General features: G+C 40.1%; 1 protein-coding gene across 3 annotated transcripts in view; it reads right to left on the bottom strand.

Annotated features, from left to right (window-relative positions):
• PDE4D (phosphodiesterase 4D) overlaps positions 1-13,575 on the bottom strand; it is a 1,058,382-nt gene that overhangs the window by 593,475 nt on the left and 451,332 nt on the right. The gene's annotated exons all lie outside the window — the stretch shown is intronic.

Here is a 13,575-nt window from a genome sequence, read left to right as displayed (position 1 = left end):
TATAATGTATATGTATTACCTCATAATAGTAGATAAATAGAAATAATGATAATACAATGTTATATAAATGTTCCACTCTAATATTTATCTGGCATTAATACAGTGTATTATGTTAACCAAAATATTTATAGTACACATATGTAACATGAGGGCCCCTCTCAGATGCTCCCCTTGGGGCATCCAGACAGCCCTGCAAGTAGCCTCTCATCTAAGCTTCCCTTTTGAATCCCTAGTAACTCCAAGGAAGCTTATTTTCCAGTCCTAAAAGAGTGCATTACTAACCATTGTGCAAGCAGTCCATAACAATGTTTTAAAAACATAGACCATATCACACCAGTGATTGGGATAAACCCAACACATCCTGGCTTCTTCCTTCACACACATACTCTGTCACTCAACTTCTGCCAGTATGGCCACCCTAGCCCTTCCTTCTGGGGTGAAACACTGCTATTCTCAGCAAGTCCCCAACAGCCCCTTTCACAGAGTATCCTTCTCCCACTGTTCCCTTGTGTCCATCTCTCTGGCAATGAGACATCAATGGGTAAGCTCTTCTGCTGCCCCTGCCTCCCATCAGCCTTCTCTGGCACTTGGCTCTGGCTCTCTAGCTTTCAGCAGACAAGGCATCTCCCTCTGCTGATGTTGCTCCTGGCTTCAGCTCTCTCCAACCCTAGTTCTCTGACATGGAGATTCCATCCAGAAAACTACTCTTGCTGCTCTCCTGCCTTTAACCTTCTCTCAGGAACCAACTTTTTTCTATGGCAGCTCAGCTCTCCTCCCCTGCCCCTCTCCTGACTGACTCTGTTCTTCTCATTGGATCTCACCAAGACCCTAATAGCTCCCCAAGGTCTGCCTTATCCTTAGTTGGTCTCACTGGAAACTTCTGGACTAGAACAGGAGCATTTAGCCCAGCTCCACTGAATGGGTCAGCTACCTTCCCACAATGGAGCTACACTGCACCCCATCCCTGAGCAGATGCACAAATGGGAATAGATACAAGGAGTTTTTTCCCTCATGCTGCTACACTGAGCCTTTGTACAATTGCAGTATCATGATTAAGGAACGTAAAATAGTCAGACCCTGAAGCCATGTCTACACTGTTTGAATTAATTAAGGTTGATTTTTAGCACCCAATTCAGTAAAGACAAAGATGCATGTCCCCACTCTGCATAAGAATTCAACATCATTCAAAGTAGCACATCTCCAATAGGGTGGCTATTGTTGACTTTGAGAGCGATGCACTTTGGGTAGCTATCTCATAGTACCTGTGTCCCTTTGCATTCTGAGCTATGCTCCCAGTGCACTCTGGGACCAGAACTGTGCAGCAGGTGGTTCTACCTACATGACGTAAACTCTCATTTCTTCCCCCGAGCCGCGGCTTGAAAGCAATGGCAAACAGTCTTTCTGTGCCTTTTTTCCTCCTTGGTCACCCGTGAAGACGCCATAGCGGTGTAAACATGGACTTCATCATGGATACTGTTGAACATTAAAGCATTATGACAATGATATTAACCATGGTGTGCCTTATGCTGGAGTTTGTCCGGAGTTTATAGAATCATAGAATACTAGGACTGGAAGGGATCTCGAAAGGTCATCGAGTCCAGTCCCCTGCCCTCATGGCAGGACCAAATACTGCCTAGATCATCCCTGATAGACATTTATCTAACCTACTCTTAAATATCTCTAGAGATGGGGATTCCACAACCTCCATGGGCAATTTATTCCAGTGTTTGACCATCCTGACAGTTAGGAACTTTTTCCTAATGTCCAACCTAAACCTCCCTTGCTGCAGTTTAAGCCCATTGCTTCTTGTTCTACCCTCAGAGGCCAAGATGAACAAGTTTTCTCCCTCCTCCTTATGACACCCTTTTAGATATCTGAAAACTGCTACCATGTCCCCCCTCAATCTTCTCTTTTCTAAACTAAACAAACCCAATTCCTTCAGCCTTCCCTCCTACTTTATCTAGGGTCTACTGAAATAAGGATGAATCTCAGGAGACCATGAACCCTCACCCTACTGAGGATGCACTATTCAAAAGATATTGAATTCTTGCACACAATGGGGACATGCACCTTTGACTTTACAAAATCGGGTGTTAAAAATCTACTTTAATGAATTTGACCTTATCTCTCAGTGTAGACAGGGCCTGAATGTCAGTGTTTGTTAGTCAATAGTCTATCAGAGAGGTTTAGTTTCCAGAACCGAGAAGTTCTTCCACCAAATGACTGGCCTGGAGAAAGAGATTGCAAGGACTATTAACACTAGGTGTTTTGTTTCCACAGAAACACTACAGAAAATGTTTTGTCTGTAGAATTAGAATTACGTTCTGCAACATTTCAGCAAGAGAAGTGCTGAACTTAGCTTGAATAAAACCTTAAATGATCAGTAGGTTCTCACCTTGCTTTTGTTTAAACCTTTAATTAAACAATCTTTCATAGCAGTCTGAGTCAAGTTGTTCAGTAATGTAGAAAATGCAGCGTATGGTCGCGGAAATCCAGAACATTTTGTTGTTCAAGACAAAGGGAAAGCTTTTTTTGTTATGGTAAAAAAAAGATACAAATTAGCCCATGTAGGCAAGACTAATAAGCAATTCTGATCTTCACCTTATTCAAACTGTCATCTCTTAGGGTATGTCTAGACTACATGGCTCCGTCGACGGAGCCATGTAGATGAGTTTACTAGACATAGGAAAATGAAGCGACGATTTAAATAATCGCCAGTTCATTTACATCAAAATGGCTGCCACGCTGTGCTGATCAGCTGTTTAGTGGCACAGTGGTGCAGTCTGGATGTGCCGCAGTCAACAAGGGAAGCCTTTGTTGACCGCTCCGGTATGCCTTGTGAAATGGCAAAGGCTTCCCTTGTCGACCGCAGTGCATCCAGACTGCTCCGCTGTGCCACCAAACAGTGGATCAGCACAGCACGGTGGCCATTTTGATGTAAATGAAGCGGCAATTATTTAAATCGCAGCTTCATTTTCCTATGTCTAGTAAACTCATCTTCATGGCTCCGTCGACATGGCGCAACAGCTGAGAGGGGAGGAGAGACACCCAGGAGTGGTGTGACGTCATGGCCCAGGACTTTAAAACTGCACGGCCCAGCATTGCACCGCTCGGTTTGGCACATGGCCTGGTGCCTAGGCTGCGGTCACAGCAGCGCTGCAATCTGGAAGGCAGAAGGTGGATAGCAGAGAAAGGGGCTTGTGCTCAGGGGAGGGGGGCAGGTCAGGAGAAGAAAGTGGAAGGCACCAAGGAGGAGAGACAAATGCCAGTGGGCCAAGTGGAAACAATGAGGAAAAGGGCAGGAGGGGAGGTGTCAGTGGGAGGGGAGACAGGGTGATGCTGGGAGAGGAGAGGGAAAGGGCACTGGGGGCTAAAGGGGGGAGGAGGAGGAGCTGGGAGAAGACTTGAAAGGAGGCGTAGGAGAGGGGATGAGGAGGGGTAGCTCACATGATCGGAGTGGGGCTACTGGAAGAGTGGGCACAGGGGAGACGCCTTTTTTATTTTTTTCTCCATAGGGGGGCCCTGTGAAATTATGCTGCTCTGGGCCCCGCAAAACTCTCATCTGCCCCTGCAAATCTGTATATTTTATTTTAATAGTTCCCCATAGCAAATTATTGTTACTTTTAAAAAAGATCTTATGTGATTCAGCAGGGCCAGGAAGCAGTGGGAGAATGGAAGAGAGAAGATATAGCAGCCCTAGACTCATTAAGTCATGGTTCCCTATAGACTAAGGAAGATTTTTACAGGTTAATTAAACACCTGTAGCCAATTAAGGCCCTTTCAGGAACCTAATTAAAAATCCTTGCTTCAGGCAGAGTAGAGAGGGGACCGGAATTTGAAGGTGTGTTGCTGAGAACTGAAAGACCAGAAAACTGAATGAAGAGAAATCCTGCCACAGCTGATCAGGGAGACTCCCTTCCCCAGCATCAAGGACTGAGGATAATCCTGTCCAAGGGAGAAGAGGGTAAGAAAACCACAGGGGCTGTTAGCGGTGAGGTCTCAGAGGGAGTGTCTAGACTACAGGTTTTTTTTTTAAAAGTGGCCTTTTTTCGAAAAAAACTTTCCTTGTGTCTAGACTGCTGCTGTGTTCTTTTGAAAGAAAATTGAAAGAACATGCAGTTTTTTTTATCACAGAAAACTCTTTTTTACGAGGAAGAATGCCTTTTTTCGAAAGTGCTCTTTCGAAAAAAGGTGCTATGCAATACAAACTGTGCTTTTTCAGAAGTACTGGTTGTAGTCTAGATACTCGTTTTCAAAAGAGGCTTTTTCAAAAGTATCTTTCGAAAAAGCCTCTTTTGAAAGAGGCTTTCAGTCTAAATGTAGCCAGAGTGAGGAGCAAATCCAGACCCTGTCCCTGCTTTCCATATCTACCCATCTTCCCAAACCACTAGCAAGGCCTTCAACACCCCAAGAGCAGATGCAAAGGGTTGCATCCAACCCCTCCCCATGTCAGAAAAAGTGCAAGACTTACCATACCAACTTGGCCATGTTGTCACACTGGTTTAAACATTACCTTTAACCTCATTCGAATGTATACACATCTAGCAAATATTAGGAGACTATCATAGTGTGATATGGCTACTCTTTCAAATATTCTTTTTATCACGGTATAAAGTTTAGGTTTTTCCTGTGAAGCTTGAGCTACATACTACCTGAGTTTCTAGATCCCCTTCTACTGTCAAATTAAAGCAAGCACATTATGCATTATTTATTATCCCTCTCCTCTCTCTAGTCTACTTTTATATGTCACCTCCTCTCTCGTTTCTTGAAATATCTCTTGAAATGTGTCACATGTATCAATCTGCGGGAGAGGAGGAGCTGGGCAAAAAAAAAGGACATGGAATTATCCATTAAAGATCATTAAAAAAAATAATGGTAAGATGAGAAAAGGAAAACATATATTTGTGCTATAATCAGTATAAGCAGCTGCAACAAAGATTGTGAAACTGACAAAGAAAAACATCATCAGAGCTAGCTCACCAATTATGAAGATTTTTATGTATTTATAATTGACAATTTAGGTATTTTTTAAGAGTGAGATTAAGTCAGTGAGTAACAGAATATTGTGAAATATAAAATAAATACATGCCTGGAATGTATTAGTGCTATTTTGGCAGTTAAATTCCTGAATATTAAATGGCACTCTCTGCCAAGATCTATTTAAGGTATTTCAAAGACACATATCATTTGGTATTTAAGTACCAAAGTCAATGTATGAATATTTTACTTGGGTGGAGATATAGGTTGGTTGAATTCAAAGTGAAGTACTGTAAATAAGTGTACAAATACTTTTACAGTCACTAAATTACATATTTGAATTTTGAGAGTATCGTTCAGTGGAATCAGAATACATAATAATTCCAGAAGTGTAAAAGCCCAAGATAAAAACTGAACAAAAGGCCTAAAGAAAGTCAAACAATAGAAAATCAATCCAAAAAAAACCCATCATATAAAAAGGAAATAGAAAAAATTATGCCATATACAAATTATCTCTCTGCGAATACACATTGGAAATAAGAAGTAGGAAAATGTTCTGTCCAAAATACATGCAGGAGAAAGAAAACTGGTAATTTGAGGGTTTAATAATCAATGTCATTTTCCCATGTAGAAATAGTCAAATTAATGAAAAAACAGGCTGTAAGTGTAACACCTTGACAGGCAGAACCAAACCTTGGACCTCCAGAGCTTAGTGCATCAGCCTCCACGTTATGAGCTAAAAACCAGCTGGCTCTCAGGTAAGGTCGCAGTGGAAACTCATTCTCTCTCTCTGTTAGTGGTCTAAGTGTCACTACATTGGAAGTACACCACACCAAGTAAGTATGTTGGGTGACATAAGCAGTAAAACAATATAATGCATATTTTTTGGGAAACAGTTATAATGTCTACTTGGTGTAAGTTTCAAGTCTTTACCATTAATGTTGCAAGAGTGTGTTCCTTTTTAAATTGTTCAAATGTTATGTAATTTTCATATCACCAGCTCTGATATTGTACACACAGTGATTCAAGATGAGATTACTGTTTTGAATTCAATTAGACTAGGAACAACCAGTCATAACATTGCCCTCAAGCCATGAGTAAGTTATTCAGTAATTTCTCTGCTATCATAGGGGGGAGCGCGTTTCAAGTCCTCATAGTTTCACTTTTCTATTTGGAAGCCCAGCTCACATACTGCTAAAATTGCATGTCAGCAGTCTTCCTTGGTCATGGGTCTTACACTCAAACAAATATGAGCTATAGCAGACTAGTGACTAAACATTAAGTTCAATTGCCTTCCTCCTGAAGACAAAATGGCTCACCCATCTCATCCCCTTTACCCCAAAGAAGATATCTCATGATCTCTTATATGTAGGAAGGACAAACTTAAGTGAAAACAAAAACCATACGTTTTTAGCCAGAGTTCCCACCAAATCTTTCAGTTGGTATGTGCAAGATTTTCATCCTCACAGTTGGGACAGGAGGCATGGTTCTAAATCTCATGGATGTCACACAATTGGTGAATAAATCCCATGGGACTCAGGTCTGGGCAGAAGATCTTCCCTTTCCCCAAAATAGGTTTTATAAATATTAATGATGGGGCTAGTGTAACTTCCTCAAGGAGTTCTTCAGAGATTTCTGTGGATTAACAAGAGATAGAGCTCCATTCTATGCAGTATCAGGTGTTTCCTTTCACTAAAACCCACAAACATGTCCTTTTCACATGGAGGGGCTTCCATATATTTAGATGAGTGGTGGTGGAAATAATGCTACTATAACCCTGACCATACCACAATTTGTAACTGGTAAGTTCCATTGTTTGTGTCTGCATGTCATATAGCAAGGGCATTTAACACTGTTCTGCCCCTGACAAAGGGTTGGAATAGCACATGGTTGACTTCCTGTAACCAAGATTGGAAGGAAGGAAGGCGCAGGTATGTCTAATGAAACCAGGTTTACCTGCACCGGTTGACAAAGGCTTCCTTGTTGACCGTGGCGCGTCCAGACTGCCCCGATCTGCCGACAAACAGCTGATCATCAGCTGGTCAGCAGAGCGCGGCAGCCATTTCAATTTAAATGAAGCCACGATTATTTAAATCGCGGCTTCATTTCCCTCTGCCGATCAGCCTAATCTACATGGCTCTGTCGACGGAGCCATGTAGTTTAGACATACCCTTAGAGACTAACTTGCCCAGGCACTCATTAATAGATCTCAAAGTTTCTATATTATTACAAGCTAATTTCAAAAACCAGCTTTTTGTTAGTCTCTAAAGTTCTGCAGGACTATATTTTTTTGAAAGTTTTTTCTATTATAGACTAATACAACTATCCTGCTGAAACCATTGTTTTTAAAGTTACAAACTAACATGGCTATCCCTCTGAGACTTAAGTATTTTACTACACATCCATATAGTCAATTATACTAATAATTATTTCCTTTATCTTGTGCTCTCCTCAACTATTTATTTTAGCCCTCCGTTATGCCTCTTTATATACACTCAGACCCCAAACCTGATACGGACTCCTCTTGAGTGTGCTTCTGCCTCTGAGCTCTCATCTGTATGCTTTTTGAGGCAGAAAACTTCTTTCCATTGTGTATATTCAGAATGCCTATCACAGTGAGGTCTTGATACTTAAATGGGCCCTTCACATACTGCTGCAGCAAATTTCTATTGACAGGAACCTGCTCAAATTGATTCTGCAGAAGTTCAGTTTTAAGGAGAGTTGTGAAGCTTGTATGTAAAATACATACATAAAATTCAAAATAATTTATGGATTGTATAGCAGAAGTCACCAAAACTAAGGTTTAAAGATTTCACAGGGGATATCAGTGTTTCTCAAACTGGGGATCATGATGTAAAAGGGGGTCAACAAGGTTATTGTAGGGGAGGTGTAGTATTTCCACCATTGTTTCTGCACTGCCTACAGACATAGGTGAGTGGGGCCTGCGGGGAGAAGAGGTTCAGGAAGGTTCATCCAGATGGACAGGGAGGTGGCACCCTATTTGAGAATTAAAATTTTAGCCAGGGCACAGAAGGGTGCTCCCCTCCCAAGTGCTACTTGAAGTCACCTATGTCTACAGAGAGGTAGCTGCTGGCCAGGTGCCAACTCTGAATGCAGTACTTCTCCAGCAGCATGGTATGGTATTGCCATCCTCATTTTGGCACTGATGCCTTCAGAGTTGAACAGCTGGAGAGTGGGTGGCAATTTAGCTTACTTCTGCACTGCTGGTTCTGCTTTCATCAGCCAGTACTCTCTGGCTGCTCGGTTCTGAAGGCACTGTCACCACCATTACAGCATTGCAGAAGTTAGGTTGGCAATACCATGGCTCCCGTACAATAATCTTGTGACCCTCCCACACACAGAGACCCACTTTTGAGTCAGAATCCCGACAATTATACCACCATGAAATTTCAGATTTCCCTCATGACATTTATTATTTTTAAAATTGTGTGACTGTGAAATTGACCAATGTGAACCACAAATTTGGTAGGGTTCTATTTATAAGATAGAAGCACAGATTTTTTTTAAAAAGCAGCATTATCTAGAAAGCAATTGGATGATAAATGTAATATGGAATGATTAAAATAGATTTGGGTTATCACTGTATATGTGAATATTTGTTAGTAATTAAAAATATGTTTTAAATCATGATATTTTGAAAATTTGTTCTTCCTTTACTTTCCAGTCATGAAAACTGAGTTTAGAATTGATGGTTCTCTTCACATGCATCAAGACTATAGATCAGTTTCCTACAGACTTTATATGAGGAGTTCTGATGACAGCTTCAAACAAAGGCAGGACTTGGTAGCTAAAAGGAAGACTGAATTTGCAAAATGTGCAGCAGCAAGTTCAAGCAGAGAGTGAATTCTATCTCCATTTTGACAGTGACTAGCAGCATAATTGTGAATAGGATGCATCTATGGAGTACAGGTCCATCAGTGGCTATTAGCTGACCTGATCATGGACAAAATCCCATGCTCCAGATGTCCCTAAACTTCTACCTGCTAGAAACTGGGATTGGACAATAGGGGAAAGAAATTTCCCTACTTTGTTCTTTCCCTCTGAATCACCTTGTACTTTCAGACAACGTCTACCCTACAGGGTTTTTGCACAAAAACAGTTGTTTTTGCGCAAAAACCCGTGGAGCATCCATACCTCAAGTACATTTTTGTGTAACAAAATTTAAAGTAGAACAGCAGAACAGAGGCATTTGTGGTATGGGTATTCCTCTTTCTATGAGGAATAATCCTTTTTTGTGCGAGAGTTCTTGCACAAAACGGTGTGTGTGGATGCTCAACCAGGGCTGGATTAAGAGGAGGACTAGCCGGGCAGCTGCCCAGAGCGCCAGCCTTTGAGCTGCCATCAGGTGCCACGCACCCAGGACCAGGGGCCGCGTGGCGCCCCTTAGAGCTGCCATCAGGTGCCGCGTGCCCGATTGCAGCTGTAAGGTGTGTAGCATGCTGGGGGGTGGGGCCGCGCATGCCCCGTGCGCCCGGGGCAGAGCCATGCATTCGTTGCGTGCCTGCTGCCCAGGCGCAGGAATGGCTTGAACTGGCCCTGCGCTCAACAAGGGTTTCTTGTGCAAAAAGAGCCTATCGGAAAAAGCACAGGTGTTCTGATGGCCATTCTGTTAGTGGCAATCAGAGCTTTCTTGCACAAGAGTGTCCATGCAGTGTGGATGCTCTCTTGTGCAAAAGTGCATCACTTTTGCAATGCGCTTTTGTAGTGTGGATGCGCTTTTGCACAAGAGAGCCTGCAGTGTAGATGTAGCCTTAGAGACAGGATACTGGGCTAGATGAACCATTTGTCTGCCCCCGTATGACCATTCTTCTTACTTAAATAACAGTTTATCTGTGAGTCTGTATCTGATCTTACACCAGTAACACTCCCTAGAAAGTTCACTGAAATCTATAAAATGATACTAGTATGAAATCAGATCAGAGTCAGGCTCTGTGCCTTAACTACAATGGGGATAATTATACGTTCCACACATGACTGTAGTAACATCCAATTAGTGTATGTAAAGTTTGCTATACAAGTATAGCATCGCTATCACTGGAATGTAATTATTACAATCTTTCATTCACTCCACATGTTCTGATGTGGATATATATAATTAGCCACTGGTTTGAAAACTCAAAGAGACAGAGTAAAAAGATTGTTTTTCTTTAAAAAAGAAAAGACAGTTGAAAGTAAAGGCTTGTTTGGATTTCTTTTGTTGTATATGCATTCTATGCATTTTTTTCCTGTCACTGGTAGAAACTACTTCAGTTTCTTTTGTGACTAAAGGACAGACACATATTCTATTTTCTGGTTCAGGTACAAAACGTTATTTATTTATTTTTGTAAAAAGCTTTACATCATGTTATTTGTAAAGGACTTTTAATGTTCAGATACATGAGAGATGCAGTCTCTCTCAGATTTAATCTGATACAGTCTGGTGGCAAGGAAACACAAAGCAATGAAAAGCTGTAAAAAGAAACAATACATCACAAATTCAGAACATGTTGTTCAAGATACTTGTGAATTGCCAAAGCTCTTCTAATTGATTCAGGTAAATGTCACAGAATCCTTGAGCAATCGATATAGTTTATAAATTTAATTCAAGGTTTATCCTTCATCTTTTTTATTAAAATATCGTGAACTATGACAGTGTATCTGTTAAAAGGAATATTTTTCTAATTAGTTTTCTAAAGCATATGCTATTACTATGCTGTTATATTTGTTGCTATGAAGGTTTAGTTTTGTGAATATTTGCCAGAAACCAATTGGATATAGTAAGGATGTGTAGTGTTTCTTTAAAACTCCAGCAGAAAGACAGTGAAAAAGGGTTGGCAGTAAAAAGATCTACAGGGTAGGAAAAAGGGTTCTAGGTAAGAGATCTACAGAAACAAAAAGAACATTAAGTGGATGCAATTTAAAAAAAGGAATTTTCAGATCTGTTACAGCTTATGTCCTATCTATCTGTAAAATAAGTGTTGCAGCTAGCACTACTTTATGAACTAGTAAAAATGCAAACCATCTACTGAGAAAATGAGAAATAGTCCAAGAATTAGCAAACAATTTCAGTGAGGAAAAGAACAGCATCATTTAAAGGTTAGTCTGAAGACCATAATATTCTCTGGACAGAAACACAGAAGAAGTATGAAAAGGGAGAATATAGGGTGTCCAGCTGGTGGAAATATATAGTAAATATAAACACTAACAAATCAGGAGAATAATCCATAAAAGGATGAATTATGCTTATTTCAGCAGCCTTCAACAGCGTCACTCAATATATATGGCCTCAGTTCTTTTCCTCAAAGATAAAATCTTTAAAAGATTAACCTGTCTTATATTCATACCTTTTGCTAGACACTATAGACTATGGAATGAATAGAGACAATGGCTATGCTGTCCACCCCAATCGAAGAGGAGTGTAAACATAACCACTGGATTTATGGGGTTATTACAATAATCTATAACCCATTAACTCTCATCCCCAGCTTTTTTTTATCCTCTCCTCTCACCATAACTGGTGAAGTATTACCAGACCATTTTCACCTGGAATGATCCCTTGATATGCATTGACTACTTATGCTAAATCAACTATTCCACTCTGTATTTAGCTGTGACAGTCTTTGGCCTTATAAAAATCCACATCCCTAAGCATCACAGATACATAGATCTAACCCCCAGTATTGCTAGTACAAGGTTGACAGGAAAATTCTCTTGCTAACCTACCACCACTCAAAGAACAGGTTTGAGGACCTATGCTGACAGCAGAACCCTTCCCATTAGCACAGGCAAAGTCTTCATGAAAGTGATACAGTGGTGCAGCTACATTTGTACAACTGTGTCGCTACAGTGCTTTAAGTGGAAAGAAGCCCTTAGTACCTTTTCCAGATGTGAAAAAGAGCTCTGTGCATACTCAAAAGCATGTCTCTTTCACCAGTGGAAGCTGGTACAAGATAAGATATTACCTCACACATCTTGTCTTTCTAATCCCAAGATTTGTTGCTCAAATCTTACATGTAATGTAATAGGGTAAATACCACTGCAACATGTAAAGGGATGTTTAAAATTACAATCTCAACCCTAAATTGGAATATTCCAAGGTAGTGTTCAGGTTAAATTAGAGAGATTATATATGCTTTGCCCTAAGGGTACATCTGTACCATAAATTAAGCTGTAATTTTAACAGGAGCCCTAGCTTTCATCTAGGTAGCAGAGAGGATGAGGCAAAATTGACACCATCTACTTTTTTCTTGGGGACAGGTTTCAGAGGGCTAGGAGGGATAGCCATGTTGGTCTGTTTCAGTAAAAATGAAATGATGAAGAGTCCTGTGGCACCTTAAAGACTAACACATTTATTAGGCATAATCTTTCATAGGTTGGAGCCCACTTCATCAGATACATGAAATGGAAACTTCAGTCTGGCAGGAACATATACATATGCAAAGATGGGAATGTTATATTATACAATACTTTATTTTCCTGTTGAACCAGTCCCACTTTGTATAAAATATGTTGAGAGTCATAAAGCCAAAGAGGGTAAGAAAAAAAGTCTATAGTCTTACAGCGGGGGCACTCAGATACAAAGGAGGACAACCAGGTTCCAAACCATGCTCCAGTGACTAGTTAGTTATACAAAGTTGAGCACGGAAGAGAGTCAGTTGTGAGATACTGAGCATTCTCCATTGCTCAACTCCTTACAGGTTGATTACAATAAAACAAAAAACACTATTTCTTTTACTTTTTTGGCAAAGTAATTTTAATTTCAACCTTTGTTGAAACTATTCTGTCTACTAATTTATAAGATGATCAAGTTGCTGAACCCATGACTATTATGAACAGTTTGATATTTGGGGGATTTTATGTACATTGATCAAGGTGAGAAGACACTTCTTAATTTAATTTAGTTTTCTTTAATATATTTGCATTCCTTCTTATCAGGTACATTTATTTGAAAACAAAGATTCCTAAACTTTGGAAACACTGTTTTCCTCTCATCTCCAAGGAGCAATAATATTACCCTAGCCTGTTATTCTAATGCAGGTTTAAACAAGTACCCAGTATAACAGCAGTTGATTTTTTCAATTTCTATTATTCTTGATGCCTCTCCCTGAATCTTGCTTATTTTTTGTTCTATTTTCTCAACACTATATCCATACACTTTATTAATTATTTTAAGTCATCTTCCTACAGTAAAATCTAAATCTCTTTCCTGGTCATTGTGCTGAATGTATGTTCATTTTAACATGCACTGTTGATTTTGATTAGCTTCTAGACTCATTTACCTTTTCTACATTAATTGCACTTTCTGTTTTATTCATATATACACACAAACATAGTGCACACACATAACAATGTGGCTATGTTCCATAATTAATTTCATTCAAACTAATGACATCAACATTACTGATCTATTCAGTGTTTTAAACATGCCACCCTTTATCATCACTTTCTTCTATAAGCTTATCTCTATATCTCTAATGCCACAGAGAAATCCCACACACAAAAAATGCAGAGCATATCAAAGATGGAAAGACCATCACAGCAAATACTAGTGTATTATTCCTAGAAGTACAATACAGTAGATATAATTTTGAATGATAA

This window comes from Pelodiscus sinensis, chromosome 6 (genome assembly GCF_052426305.1).
Source record: "Pelodiscus sinensis isolate ZL-2025 chromosome 6, ASM5242630v1, whole genome shotgun sequence".
Lineage (NCBI taxonomy): Eukaryota > Metazoa > Chordata > Testudines > Trionychidae > Pelodiscus > Pelodiscus sinensis.
The sequence above is the reverse complement of the archived record's forward strand: the minus strand, read 5'-3'. Positions and strand labels throughout refer to the sequence as shown.